Source organism: Myzus persicae, unplaced genomic scaffold (genome assembly GCF_001856785.1).
Source record: "Myzus persicae strain clone G006 unplaced genomic scaffold, MPER_G0061.0, whole genome shotgun sequence".
Taxonomy (NCBI): domain Eukaryota; kingdom Metazoa; phylum Arthropoda; class Insecta; order Hemiptera; family Aphididae; genus Myzus; species Myzus persicae.
The window spans coordinates 674590-691280 of NW_019104189.1; the positions used below are offsets into that span (position 1 = coordinate 674590).

General features: G+C 34.9%; 1 protein-coding gene across 2 annotated transcripts in view; it reads left to right on the plus strand.

Moving 5' to 3' along the window:
* Positions 1-275: 275 nt before the first annotated feature.
* Positions 276-16691, plus strand: part of LOC111039756 — a 66456-nt gene continuing 50040 nt past the window's right edge. For both annotated transcript variants that reach the window (XM_022323373.1, XM_022323374.1), the window contains exon 1: positions 276-648. The gene's annotated coding sequence lies outside the window, so the exon portion shown is untranslated. The remainder of the gene's footprint in view (positions 649-16691) is intronic.

Consider the following 16691-nt stretch of genomic DNA (forward strand, 5'->3'; position numbering starts at 1 on the left):
TGTGTGTGTGTGTGCGCGTGTGACCTGAAGCCGAAGCAGCAGCTGAGAGATTTAACGGAACCCGTCGGTTGTGTGCGTGCAGCAAGCGCCGCGAGAATGCGAGTGCGTGCGTGCGTCGGCGGTGGTTCTACCGAGGCGGCGGCGGCGGCGGCGGTGGAATTAGGTCTTTGGGTAACGACGATTGGTCGCCAGGTGGGAGGCGGATGGACTCGCGGCGGGTTTTCACGTGGCGGCGGCGGCCTCCGCGCCACCGGTCGAGTTGAGTTACCTGCGTGCGTGCAGTGTGTGATTTACGGTCTCGCCGGTCGCCAACCTGCAACCGCCGTCGTCGCCGTCGTCGTCGTCGTCCGGGTCCGCGTGGTCCGAGTGTGTGCGCGCGCGCCGTGTGTTCAAAATTTTGCGCGGAACCTTTTTTTTTTTCGTCTACTCCTCAAGTGCGTACTTTGCAAAGGACGTGGCCCGAGAGATCCTCTGTTAACGCGGACGCTGCACTTAGTATAATTATATAAATATATACTTACACGATACGATAGTGTCGGGCACGACGTAAGATAATAAATATATATTTTTTTTAAATTTAATTTTATCCGAGTTTTGGATTACACTCGACGCCTTGTCTGAAACGCACGCACCATCTTCTGGTTCACGGTACGTACCCACATAATACTATATCAGAATTTATATTATTATACTTATAACAACGTAATGTCTCTATCTGGTATTCAAAGTGGTATTCATTCTCATGGAAACATCTCTATTATTTCAAAAGTCCAGAAACTACCACCGTTAAAGTCTCCAAGGATCTTTTTCAACCATTAAAGTCGCCGGAAACATTTTCTTTAAATTATCTTTTCCCGTTATCTTTAGTTTCCAAGTTTATAGGAATTTTACTGAGAATTGCCTCTTGCAGGATAATAATATTATAGTTGCCTATCAACAAGTGGTTTTTTTTTCTATCGGTAGTTTTATATTCTTATAGGTAATATAGTTTTGGTATGCGACCATATAGTCTATTATGATTATAATTTAAACGCGTGACTTGTCACAAAATAATAATACAACTGCAGCACGTAGGAACCCACGTACATGTACGTGTATACTCACCTATATATTAAAAAATATTATTGCTTATATTTTTCTCACCTCTCGCTTCGGCTTATATCTATGTATACATTTGAAAATCTTACAAAACATGTTTTTCGGAAACCCCTTATTATATTATAAGAGTTGTGACAAAAAAAATGCATGTCCAATAGGCATAATATACCCATATATATTATGTACCTATATATATTATATACATTATATAAGATGATGATAGTTGCGCGGCCGTTCTCCAACGAAGCAATAACGTTTTGGACCCCCCTAAAAAAATTATTAGCTGTATAGATATTAACACCCCCCCCCCCCCAGCCATGATGCTAATGACAGCGTCAATAAATGAAACCTGTTACACGCCACAGACTTGTCTGCAAACACTGCGATGTGTGTAATAATAATAATAGTAATAATAATGTATAATACTATTGCTATGCAGTTTTCGGTCAACTCTTTTATTTTGCTCTTTATTCGGATCGCGCCATTTTAATGACCGTGCTCTTGCGGCTGTCATTGACGGACGGCCAATATTTGTAATACGCGGCAACTGGAAGTCACGATGCGTACGTTTCGTGCGAACACCACTCGTAAGTCGTATATAATATGACGCGCTATATTATTTTTATATTATATTATCATGTTTCTGGTAGTTGTGGTGATGTGCGCAGTTGTAGGTATTATATTATGGTATACACCGCGGAGACTTTTAACGAGGTATATATATATACATAAATACGTGTGTAAGCGGCATGGTATAGAAGGTCTTGTTATCATACAGCTGCACACTTCCGGGACCACGGCGGAAGCTAATAAGTAATAACGCGCAAGAGGTATTTTCTCTCCATAAAAAGGCTTCGATCATTATAATATTATGCGCGCTTCAGTGTTATTTTTTTTTGTCTTTTTTTACGATTGTCCATTGTCTGTTTTTCTTCTCGCGTATCGTATAATATAGGTACTTATATACCTTATACCAACGCCCACGAGCTGTAGTATGTGGACAATGTATATAAGAAATACTACTCACGCGCACACGTAAGCATTTCAACGGCTTTTTTTACTATCTCAAGAAATCATAACACGCATTATATATAACGTATCTAACCACTGTTGCAGGATACTCTCTGATTCTAAGCGTGCTGTGTATACTTATGTATAGTGTGTGTGTGTGTGTGTGAGTGTATCCAGGTTAGAGCCGAATGTGCTACCCCTCGGGGCACCGGTTTCTACGCACCTTTATAACCTCGTCGGAATTTCTTTCTCCGCCACGGTCTCGTTTATATATGTAGGTATACGACACTTCGAGCCTCATCTTGTATAAATCATTGTTGTATTTTTTAAGTCGTATTCGGACATTAGTTTTTAATGACTCCGCGGTTTATATTTAATTCATATATATAAATTATATACTTATTATATTCCCAGTGTAACTGTATCTATACAACGAGGACGTATAGCTGTGACGTCGTAAAGAAAAAATAACGAATCGAGTATACTATATAATATTATATATGGGTACCTATCATTTACCAGACACCAGACTTTTTCCTTCGCGTTCCTGTTTTTCAACCTTTTTGATTACGCTGCTACTGCAACTCTGGTCACCGGTAAAGCGTTGTCGACCGACAAAATTATTATTGACAAAACAACATAATATTTAACGACGTCGCGTCGTCTGCAATTCTGATAACCATCACGCATTACCATATTGTTATAACCTATTTTTATAGTATTTTAATGTTAATTCCATTTTATAGTAAAAATTATCCTACGAATGGGAATATTAGGAATTTAATTTACTTACATATAAAGTATTATGACTGTGAAGTTTGAGGGTAGGTTAGTGCAAGCACATCGCTCTGTGCAAGAATGTTAATATCTATATAATACATTTTTATATAATAATGTCTCGTTTATATCGCCCCCAGATCACAAACCTGGTTTGATTGAATTCAATTATATATAGCACTATGTATGTAATGTATTATGTTACAAAATAAATTTTCATTATATTAATAGGTAGTGACTTTGTTTATTTAGAGATATAGGTCTATGGATAGTGGGTACACTATTAAAACCATAACAAACGCTAAACATTTTTATGAACCTGTTTAAGTATCTTATTTAATGCAATTTATTAAATACGTAACTCATATTGTTTCTAATTCAATATAGGTGGGTACTAGAACTAGATAGAATTTTGGTAAATTAAAAGATACTATACATATTACGATATTAGGGGAAATTTCATCGTACTCATAACTGTTTAAAGTTTTTGTATGATTAACAGAAACAAGTTGTTATTATACAAAGGTTTAAATTATTCGTTGTTTGTTGCATAATTAATGTAATAATAATTATTGTAGACATAATAACGGGTCTGGGCTGAAGATTATCGCTAATTGCCAAAGTGAGTTTATGCACGTAATATAGTACTGAAATTGAATATGTGTATATATAATTAATATATCCATACATAGTAAATTTTTTTATCGCACGTATATATTATAACTACTACGAAAGTCTGTTTTCGGCTAAAACTGATCAGCTTTGTCGGAGAAATTCGACCCCTGACACGATATAAAAATTTATTCGTGCCTCCGAGGTCGTTGCCATTTTTTTTTTCACTCTACTCCGAACGAAATCTCTACATGACCGCCGGCGCAAATAAAACGCTGTGATATAGAAATCACATAAGTGTACAGTTTTTACACACACGCACAAACATGTATGTACATGTACACACGCTAACGCGCTAGTATATATATATATTTTCAAATTAGCGAGTGCTTAAATTTTGACGTGTAACGGATCCCCCGCGAGTCATTAGATCTGACAACGTTGGAGTGCACTTAATGTCTGACTAGGTACGAAACGCGTGTAAAGATCATAGACGAAAATATCCGTATAATAATGATAATGATGGTTTTTCTCCTTTTAGCTTCTCTCTTTTTTTCAGAACACATTTGACCTAGAAACTTCCTCGGTTTTTTTCTTATATACCTATAGGTTATAGTATACTATAATAATATGGGTAAACTGTATAATATATAATGCTGCACATTGTCAACTTGCAATAGTAGTGTTGCGCTATTACCGAACTGGTTCTATATACAATATTTTTTATAATAGGTACCTAACCCACCATAACATAAATTTTTTTTATTTGTTTATGCTTGAATTATGTTATATAATATCAGTATATACAATAATTACTAAATAGTACATAATATATTATTATAAAGATCGACAAGTGACATCCAAGTTGGTTAAGGTGTTGTGGATATATATAAGTCGTACCGTATACAGTGTTACCTTCTGTGTGTACCACCCATTTATAATAGAAATGTACAACCGATTACAAAAAGATATTTAATTCGTTAATCAATTAATATATATAACATTTTAATAAATAAATGTCTTGGTGTCGTACATGGAGAGGGAGACTCTGCAGAGAGGGTCCCAGTATGCGTGTCCTTCTACAGTCGATCAGCGATACACATAAAATATATAATGTATAATATCAATTCGAATCGGTAGAAAGACGTCTGTATAGTGATAATATTATTGCATAGTTTTCAAAATATACAATAAACAATAATACGAATGCCTGTCGCCATGTGTGTGTCCATTGCCGAAACGGCGGTGGACTGCATGCGTATACCTTCGTGCATATAATATTTATGGGTGGACACTCTGGACACAGCTTCAATAGCACACATACACACACGCACACACATAGACACTCCACACGATTTCGCCCTGCGCTTCGGAGTGCCCGCATGGTCTATAATAATAATAATAATAATAATCGTTTTTATCCTCTACGTTGCGCGTCGTCCTAATATCGTGCAGGCCACAGTTGGTTCTGTAGAGTAGGTATACGAGTATATTATATATACACATAAAAAATTGTAACAATATACATCTGTATATACGCGCACGCGAAGACACAGCAGACGCACACAATACACAATAAGATGTAGGTATACGCTCGTACAGTCGGTTTTTTTTCATTATGCTCGGTTCGTCCGTATAGCGCGCGTGGGATGTGTGCGACTCATCCCGCAGTGTTTACGTGTGTGTGTGTGTGTGTGTGTGTGTGTGTGTGTGTGTGTGTGTGTGTGTGCGTTTATATATATATATAAGTACATGTGAGACTGTCTCGAGTCGTGATCCGAGCGCTCCGCAACGTATTTTCACCCGCAATGCTCTTGGATAACAATATACAATATAATAATAATAATAATAATATATGAAATAATTCGCCCGGACCAATTTGCCGAGTTCCGTGTGCAAATCTCAAAGACTATATAATATATTAGACCTATATATATATATTGGTATACAAAAACCACACGGCTGTATTATTATATGAATCACCTCTCGTCCGGTCGAAAAAAAACTGGATCGTCACGTTTCGCTCGCGCCCGAATCGGGATCGAGCTGATGGACGGCGGAGATTTCACGATATGAAACTGCACGTCGACTGTTAGAACCTAACTTTTTTCGGAACCAAAAATGTTTAGTATAATCTCTATAAAAATTCCACACGAACCCGGAGGTAACGGGAGTCGTCGCTGAATTTAGGACGCAGCCAATATAGGTATAGGTGCCTGCAGGTCAGTTTGAGTTGATATATTATAGTATAGAATCGGATGAATTAGTTTTTTTTCTACACCTATACGGAATTGTGTGAAATCGTATATTTTATTTCACCACGAATTAAACCATTATATTAAGTTCAACATTCGTACCTATTATTACACAGACAATATAAAAATAACAAGTACTTTTCGTTTGGTATGTGCCTATTATATAAGATTTGCATTTCCGGTGCACGTTTGAATTCACAATTAAAACATACGGACACAATAAATCCGCGTTTTCTACTCGAAATCGTCGTGTTTTATGAACGGAGAAGAAAACACGAAAAGACGACGATGTTATCGAGATAATACCTGCTATACCTATAGCTATCGCCATAACGTTATATTATGCTCGTTCTTCATCAAGATTGCTGCAGTAAACACGCGTTTGTTATCATCAGGTCATAACGATATATAATATTATAATACACAGCCATACCATGATTGTACAATCAAGTGGCATTCAATGAATTAGAAAAAGAGATTTATCCCATTGTTGTGTGAAGTATAAAGATTATTGCAAAATACTATATTATATACATTTATATAGTCAATACCCGCTAGGGCTAGACCATCGACTAAATTATTATGCTATAGAAGCACCCATAGAACGAACGCCTATTGTGAATGTGTGAATACTCAATATATAGCGTTTGTATAAGTATAACGATTTATAGCATTAACGAAGAATGTAATGACACTAAATTCCATTTTCCTTAAATTATTATTTTAAATACATCATTTAATGTTTATTGATGTTAAAAGAATGAAAATAAATTAAATTTATTAGTTTGTTAATTTAATTATATTCGTACAATTATGAAATCATATAGATATTGAATGCTATTTCAATAATTAAATCTACATGTATGATAAAACTAAAAATGTTTTCACATTTTTAGTTTTATCATCCCATACCATACAACACAATTTAATATTATTTTTAAACAATTGAGAATTATAAGCTTAAAAAAAATTAATAATACGAATATGTTTATGGGTGGGAATAAATTGGTTTAAAATGTTTAAATGTATGCCCCCCTTTAAATGTATATCAATTGTCATCGTAATTTCGAAGTGCCCAGCCGAGATGGAAAATGTATTTTATTTGAAACGATTGAGTAAAGCATAATTTCGACCTGTCACGAATTTAGTCTAAATAATTGTATTTATTATTTTCTGGCAGTCTTTATTATAGCTGTGTTTCATTGAAATGCGCGACGGATTCAAAGCGGCTTTGCGCTGATTAAAAGAATATATAATTTACAATATCCGGTAATTAGTCATTAACGGGCGTCCATAGACGACATGGATTTAATTTTGTCTGCTATATTAGTACCTATATATATATATATATACATATATAGTTACAGTCTCCAGTACCCATTTCTAGGCATTATACGATAAGGTTTATTAGTATTTTTTTAAGAATCGTAATTAATACTCACTACACGTACCTACACGTAGGTACACGTCTATTATATACACCTAACCACAAATTAATAGCCATGTTTTAACTCGGTACAAAAATAACGTGTACCTAAAAAGAAATCTTGAGTAAGACATCATTTAATAATTATTATAATTTATAACGGCGATTGCGCTGTGTGTCAAAACAATAAATTTTATTTTTTTTATTATTATTCTTAAATGTATTTAAAATATGCGTTCTTACTCCTTATACCCATTGCATGAGACTTTGACGCTGGTTATGGGCCGTCTGCATTTATTATGAAATATTGTTTATCGACCGCTGTTAAAAGTTGTCTTTTGTATAGGTAATATTTTACGCTCTGCCGATAGTAATATTTGTCAAATTTTTTAAAATGTCTGCTCGTTTTAGGTTTTTTGATTCAGTTAATGAATTTATATGACACATTACCTATTGACGTACATTTCTTATAAAAGATTGGTTTTCATCCCTCATTATACAGGATCTTATTGGTTTTTAGTCAAGTGTCCTGATGTCTTATAGTATAATTAAAAACCAGTAAAAATGGCCTTATTTAATTCCATTCTGTTGTCTTTAGAGCTTAGTGCAAAATTAAAATTATGAGAAATTCTACATTATATTTTTTAATATATTCGTTCTACATTTCCTCCAGTGAATATATCTTATCAACAAAAGTAAAATGTGCACTGTACTTTATGTACATCCGTCGCATTCATCTTATACGATGATATAATGTATTGTGTAAGAATGATTTTTAATAGTAATATGACGAAAAATACGAAACCTGGATTGCGTTGTCAGCGGCGGCCGTTGTGCATTGCGTTTCCCGTATGGATCCATATACCTAACGAAAATCTACGACAATGGGACATGAACAAAAAAAAATCATGACCGACTGTAAGGTTCCTATATATATATATATATATATTTATATATTTATATTTAGTAGCCGCGTGTTTAGATCCGGGCTAATTATCCGGGCTGATATAATAATGGTTACTCGTGTTTAAACATTGAGACGCGCCGTGGAAACTGGTTTTTAATGCGGTCTGTACACATACACACACATATAACATGCGTTCCGCTCCGCCAGCGTTTTCCTTCTCTCTTTATTTTTTTCGTCTAATTTTATTTTTACTCGTGTAGTTGTTTTTTTCTTCTTCTCCTACGTTTTTTTTTCTTTTCTTATTCGGCGGTTAAGGTCCGTCAACACCGGGGCCGCCGCATGAAGCGGTCCGAGAAAAGCCGGCAGCGGCGGCGGCGCGCGGTGTGCACGCGTTATAGCAAAGACGGTAGGTCGTTGCTGCTGCTGCAGTGTTTATAGGTATACCGTTACAAATATATAATATAATATAAGCGGGACGTTTGTGCACACACTCACACAATAATATAATAAATGTATAACTATAGGTATTACGTACGACATTTAAGAGCAAGTATACCGGGTGATCCATTATTTATCGTATGACGCTCGTTATTTATAAAATTACTGATGTTTTTGAAATTAAAATTTTTCTATTTTTTGCTTCTATATTTTATCATTTTCAAATGTTTAACTTTTTTCCAATGATGGCATTAATTTTGAATTGCTTATCCTAGAGCAGAATATTACTTGGAATACTTCAAATCATAAAAATTGAACTTTGGTCTAGTAGCTTATGAGTTATAAGTTATAACTGTTATATAAGTATTTAAAGTTTATATGAGCAGTGTGAAGTGGTACAGAGGTACTCCGCAAAATACTAGTCCACTACTCCGCTAGTCCAAACTTTAAATAGATATTAGCTTTTAAAGTTTCTTTTCAGAAATTTGATTTTTATGGATTGAAATACTTCAAAAAATATCCTGCGTCTCAAAGACTTAAAAAAATAAAAAAAATAGTTAAAATGAATTGTTTTGTATCGACTCAAGATTATATAAAAGAAATGTTTTCAAAAATATGAGTTTTTTCTAGAATAATGAGAGTTTTACGTTAAATGTAGTATCCCGTTAATGTTGTTTTGTGTGCTTTGTTTAAAATCTTTCAATCTTTGTTCCGCGGAATGAACAATTTCAACTGAGATAAAGCATCGCTCACTCGATATAATAATCTCTTTAGATATTCTAATTACGTTCTTCCATAATAATATTATAATGTTTTATCACCGAAACCGCGCCATGTCCTTGGACATCACGTTATAGGCTTGTATAGCGATTATGATATATTTTGTTGATGTTTTACAGACACGAAAAATAAAATATCTTACAACGACAACCGGAGTGCGTTGCACAACACCGTAGAAGGTTTAGTTTTTAAATCAATAGGTTGATAGTGAGTAACGCTAAAAAATAATTAACAATTTAAAAATAATGCAATATTAAATTGTTTGTAGTTTTCAATACATGTAAGGAAAATATGTGTTTTTGTAAATCAAACTAAATTTAAGTAGGTATTAATTGGAGACATCTATCATCTCAGATACTTACAGTTTCCAACAAATGTATATTTTGGTAAATTTTAATTTAATATATATAGGTATACAGCCTAGTCTCGAGTTGAAAGGAGATAAAAAAAAAATCAAGTTAAAGTTTTTCAAGTTATCGAGGTTCGAGTTATCGCTACTGGATTGTAATATTATGACGTACGCTGCCCAACGAGTTTATACCCGAATATGTTTCGTACCTCTTAGCTGTATAATCGTTTTATACCAATATCACGCGTTAATGCACCGCTGCACTTATTATTTCGAAATTTTTCCCGATCGCGAACTGGTTTCCTCAAAATTTTTTTCTGCTGAGAACCACGAATTCGTATTCAAGACTACAATATAATATATAAATACATGCAGATACAAATATACGACTTGTACAAGTGTACAACTCGATGCTGACCCAAAAAGCTTCGGTCCCGCGAACGACATTTTCTTCCATCATTCGAAAGTATATATAAAATGTGCCTTCAATATTTCGGTAAATAATGTAGAACGTTTCGGCTGTATCAAAGCAACAGTTTCCTATATGTATACATAATATATTGTAATTTATAATACCATAATAATTTATATTATTGTTAATAAATAGCGTAGGTATATAGTAGTAATATTATAGTATAATATAGTATTGTAGTAGTAGCTGCAGTATTATACTGTCAGTACACAAAATGTAGGTGACGTCGTGACTTGGAACCACACCCGAAGTCGAAACGGATCTGCCCGTACCCCTTATACTCGCAAACCCCTTCCCCATTGCGATTCTACTACATTATAATATACGGTACAAAACTAGATTATAATAATATATATAGGTACCTAATATAATATATAATATGGCGGACGACGGGGAGGTAAGTGGTCGCAAACGGGGAACGGTCGGTCGTCGAAGGAGGGGCGGGCGCACGGTATATATTATTATATATTATACACAGGCCAGAGAGAAGACGAAGTGGGGGCGGGGGGGGGCGAAACTGCCGCGGTGGACCGGTTTTCTGTATATCCCGACAGATCGAGTTACCCGGACCAGATTAATCAAAATACGTTGCGTGGGTGCTCTCGACTTATAAAAAGTATACATATATCTATATAATACTCGTATATGAACCCGCGAGTCGGCAAACCTCCGCCGCACGATTATTGTTTTCTATTCTCCCCCCCCCCCTGTCGCAGCAAAAGTGTACTTACATGCCGAGACGAAGACTATATTATGCAGGTAGGTATACTACGGATGCACACGAATTTCAAATCGTAATTATTTATGGTGACCATTTTGTGTTCATCGCGACCCCCCTCTAGTAGAAAGAAATAATTTAATAATTTAATAATATACGTTGTAATTCGATGAGGTTCGTCACCAGGTCGTGAACCCGGTCGGTACGTCCGAGTTTTTCAGAAAATTCTTATCTAAATCCAAATAATAGTAGATTTCTAAAATACCCAAAAGTCCTGAGAGTAATACTGCATTGGAACTAGGTTCCGGTTAAAATAGAATTCGATAAATTATTCACCGAAGAACATCACATACGTAACTATATATAGATATAATATAGACGGTGGTATACTTATTATAATTTACGCGTCATCGATTTAACGCGTTTCGTACCGTTAATCAAATTATAACAATTGCAGTTTAATGTCGCTGCATTTATGCGGTCGTAAACCGTTTTTAATCGGTGGTGTTTAATACCAGCTGCGAGTTTCGAGCCATTCAGAGCGCAAGGCTGTACGCTATAATATAATATTGTGTACCTGTATACGAGTGACCTATATTTTATCGGATTTTCGAGTCGCCCGCGCGGTAACCGCACTTGACTTTGAACTTTGAAATTTCAAAGTTGTACATTGGCGTGTATGAATTACGAAAAAAATAAACGAGTCCGCGACTACACAATATTGTCGCAATTTTATATGGCTATCGACCGATACCTACAGCCTACCTGTGACTGTGCTGAGCTACAGCCTATTAAATTGTATTGTTTATTGGTGGGACAACACCGACAGCGGCAAGTGTCATTAGACATTATTATTATGTTGTATTATTATAATATAGTTGACAGCGATGCCGTTATTGGAAACGGAGCTGCACTGCAGGTACGTATCAGAATAACTGAATGTAAATCGATTTTTCGCCCACTCATTCCCCTCCTCAGAGATACACAACAAACAATCCAACTCAATATGTGTACATATTTATTATATTTGCATATTGACTATAATATTATTATGCGTGTGTACAATGCACGTGTGTGTTTCTGTGAGTACAATAATATAACAATATGTATTTTAAGTTCCAACAATAATCTGATATTAATTTGAAACACGACTTGTTCGGAAAAGCAACTGTCCTAACATATGTATATATATATATGTATATAAATGTTAATATTTGTTTTACATTTGGACATTTGGTGTTTACTATGGCAGTAAGTTTTACAAATCCAATCGAATTTCATACTTTTATACCACCTAATGTAACCTTACCTCTAATAGGATACAACGTTATACATAATATATATATTTTATATGTAATGCGAACGGTAAAAAATTATCTTCATAGCTTATATAATATTATGAGAGGTGGTTAGTTTCTCCGGCTATCCGGTTGATAAAATCAACTCAAGAACATGTGAGCACTGCGGTACGATAGATCGTTTTTCAGACGAAGATTTATAATGTTCATCGGCCTGAGCGCGAGGTGTTGGGCAATCTGCTGATTGTGTTATAATAATAATAATAACACGAGACGTGAAAATCGTATATGACTCACATTTACGCGCGTCCACCATAAACGGTGCGGCGGCGTCATGAGTATAATATTTTTTTTTTTTTGTAGGTCGACAATATAACCGCATGTACACGCGGTATGTACACCGCTGGTATGACTACAGCGAATAGGTTCGAGTATATATAATATCCCTCGGACGACGCCCGTTAATTTATTGCCTCTGACGAAATGAACATGCGCGAGCGGATCACGACCAAGTCAAAAAAATTATACTCCGATCACGATTTCATTTCCGTCGTACATTATTATGATTATTATTTTAATTTGGTTTTTTAAATATTTTGCCGAGCTCCTCCCGTCGCATTCCCGGCTGCCCCGTTTTGTGTCATTTCGCACATGTGATTCTGAACCGTTTAAACGTATATATATATATATATGTATTCTACGTCTCCGTGTACGTATTTTAACAATAATAAATAGGTACGAACTAGCTGTCGCATTAAATATTGTCTGTGTCGAGACTCGAGACGCACACTATCTCGTGCCTCGTATCCCCCGGGCCGCCTCCACCTCAACCCCCCCACCCACCCGATCTGACAATCCGGGCGTCAAATTCAAGTCGCCCGCCGCGGCCTTCGTCTCACATTTTATCGGATCTGCGCGCGTTCGTGAGACTCGAAGAACTAGGTTACGCCGAGTGGTTTAATATCATAACGTGCCCGACCGAACAGCGTTCAGGCTGGTGCAGCCTGCAGTAGAAGAATTCGACGGGGATAATAATATATAAAAGAAAAAATGTGATTTTTATTCATATATATATATATATATATATATATATATATATATGTATTGTATTATAGATAGGTACATATTATTATTATTATTATTATTATTATTATACGCCATGCACGGCGGAATGTTATCGTATTATAGCGTAATAATTTTCGTTCGATTAACCATACTTTATTGTAGGACGTATGAACCGATTGCAGGTTTCTGCAGACTGCAGCAGTTATATACCCGACACCCGAATTTTATCAAAAATGCACCAGCAACTATATCAAAAATAATGTTTGATACCCGTAAAATCCATCATTATCGTTTACATTATTTTTCCACTGCAGAACGTCTTTACGTAATGTGGTAGAAAAAAATATAACACATTTCAACATTTAGTACATGTCATATCGTCATAATATAAATATTTTTTATATTACATAATATAGAGTATATGACTCCAACATTAAGGCAACACTTAACATGTTTGTGAAATTACCTTTAATATGTCTATTTAAATTGGCACTTAATGCACGACGTCATCGTCATCGTCAATGATATTTCTTAAATACGTATTTGCATTAAAAGTGTTATATACCTTTAACTTTGGATGCAAGAGTGCATTTAGATGCACAACACACTACTCATATGAATACAATTTTTTTTAAATACGCTGTCATGCGCAGACCGCTTTTGTAGATACATTACGCATCGAGTGAACCCCCTAGCGTGGCTCGGAAAAAAACACCTTAACCACAACGCCGGATGCGAGGATATTAGGTTACCGGGGTCCGGGGTCCGATATACATCATTGTGGTATATAGCCGATAGCCATATGCCCATATTTATACCTAAAATAAATCCATAATCTATTACATTAGGTATGTGCAATGTGTATATTGTATATTATATAGGTTTATTTTGTATTTTTATGTTTAATATTATTATTATAATATACATCAGTTATTATTATCTCACACTGTGCATACTAGGTGTTATTGTTACTCAAGTACACCGCCGGATTTATGTATAAGCTTTTCTAAACGGTTTATAATATACATGGCTTATAAAATCATGTATGTAAAGAAACCCATTTCTCTTTTGAGACGTCAAAAAAAAGACGTCTCACGTTATACTTTATTGTTGTGTGCATACATAGACTCGGACACTAGGTTGTCTAGAAAACCGTTTAAGTCGTGTGTGAACTCCTCCCCTATATTGCATATAATTGGTTTTTTGGACTGCTGTATACAAACACGTAATATATATAATATTATATACGTCGAGCATGTAATATTCTGTAGAGTATTTGCATAACACAGCTCAATAATTTTCAGGTCCGTTCCGTCGGTGTGATGTCTTAAAATCTCGTTAAATTTTTGACGTATATACATTATTATTCATTTATTTACGTTATAATGTTATGAATAATCAACTTTCGCTTGACTGATTTGTTCGTGCAATCTTCAATCTATTTTAATTAAACATTTATTTAAACTCGTCAGCGTTCGTCCGGCGTGATAACGTATAAATACGCATATTAAAGTGATGCGTTTTTCTTCTAACAAATGCCGAAACGTTAAAATTGCAATTTCAAAAAGGGAAAGTTGCTAATCTTGGCGTATAGGTTTTCAGACATATCGCTCGCACATCTCACTGCTATTCATCATTAAATGTTATTTATTTTAGATATTTTTCATTTTTCGTAATCTCTTCTTCGCTGAATCTTCATCATTATTTGCCATATAGCCGGAGACCGACGACCTCTAGGATTGACCTGCGTCAAAACCGGTTCATCGTTTTTCGTTACATTCCGGATAATAGTCATTAGGAAGTAGAAAGAAGGTATAATAATATATAGAACCTATATATGATGGTTTTAATAATATATAATATTATAATCATATTTTGGAATATTTTTCACGTACCGATTATTAAAATAGTTATTTAATTGAATTGATAATTAAACGATGTACAATGGCGTGGTCCATGAGAAGTTTTGTATTTTTATTAATACTCCCGAGGTATAGTGCGGTGCGGAGACTTGAACGCTATTTTTAGCAGTGACTTTCGAGTGTGGCGGCGTCATATGTACAGCACCAACTATTTGTATTGATACAATCGTCTCGAAATATCGATCAAGTGGTAAAAAACTATCTGAAATCAAACGTTTACGAAGTTTTGAATATCTATCGCACGTAATACTGTTTCGATTGAGTGGCATAACAATTTATAAAGTTCACGTCGTTGCTTGTGATATTTTTCAATGCACTATGCACTTTGTACAGCCACAACAAACAGTTTTAATTGGTCAATTTCCATAAGTCTTTTTTATATAACAATAAGGTTTTCGGATTTATTATCTGATAAAAACCACGAACGACAAATTTCATTGGAATGCATATTTTATTACAGCCGTACGTGGTAAAAATCATTATGCGCTTATAATTTATAGTTAACTGTAACTATCGTATATATCGTATATTATACACATCGATGACATAACACCGTGTATAGGTAGGCACGCTATATATTTTATATTATTATGAACGTTCACAGCATTACAAATTAATTTAATATAATATCCGATATAGAACCAGCTATTTTCTTATACGGTTCAATGTACACACTGCAGGCTGCGTGTTGCGTCTTATAATAAAATATTTTAACTTAAAATATATTATTCAAAGTTAATTGGTACAAATATGTTATATGCACACTAGGTATATCTATACTAAAGGTATATATAAATTTAAAATTAGTATAATCATTGTTTATTCGTTGGTTAGTTGAAATATGAAACACGGTATATAAGGGCAAGTGCAATAATTATAATGCATAATTAAAAAACGATTTTCTTGAGTGAGACGATAAAACAAAAGCAAATCTAGGACTAGTAAGACTACCTATAATTATTCTAGAACGTTGGAAACTCGAGCTCTGCGAGAGGAATCGGACCGGACAACCAACCTTTAATTGTTATGATGATGATGCCTATTATAATATTTAACCTGATTTATATTATATTATAATATATCTAGTAACGTTCGCGCGTCTATAAGACGAACTTAATATGCAACTGCAGCAACCGACCAAATGATAATTTTATCTATACATATACATATTTCGCACAATCGTGATTTATCAATGGCGTATAATAATACTATACTTAATAATATATTATCCCGACCTGAGAACGTTGCGTGTACCAACTCGACGGAGGTGCAGCGTCGTCACGGTGTGGTATATTATAATATTATAGTGATATACCTACCTGTATACGCGTGCGTGGGTAGTCTATACCCAATTATTATTATTATTATTATTATTATTATTACGATAATAATAATAACGATAATAATAATAGTAATGTTATCTCTGATAGATGTATATTTTTTTTTACCTGAAGTTTCCTGTAAATTCCAGGCCCGTGACGAAATAAATAGGAGTCGCCTCGGTGGCGGTGGCTTCGATCGCTAGAGTTTTGCGAGCTCGCGTCCGGGTTTCGACGTCGAAAA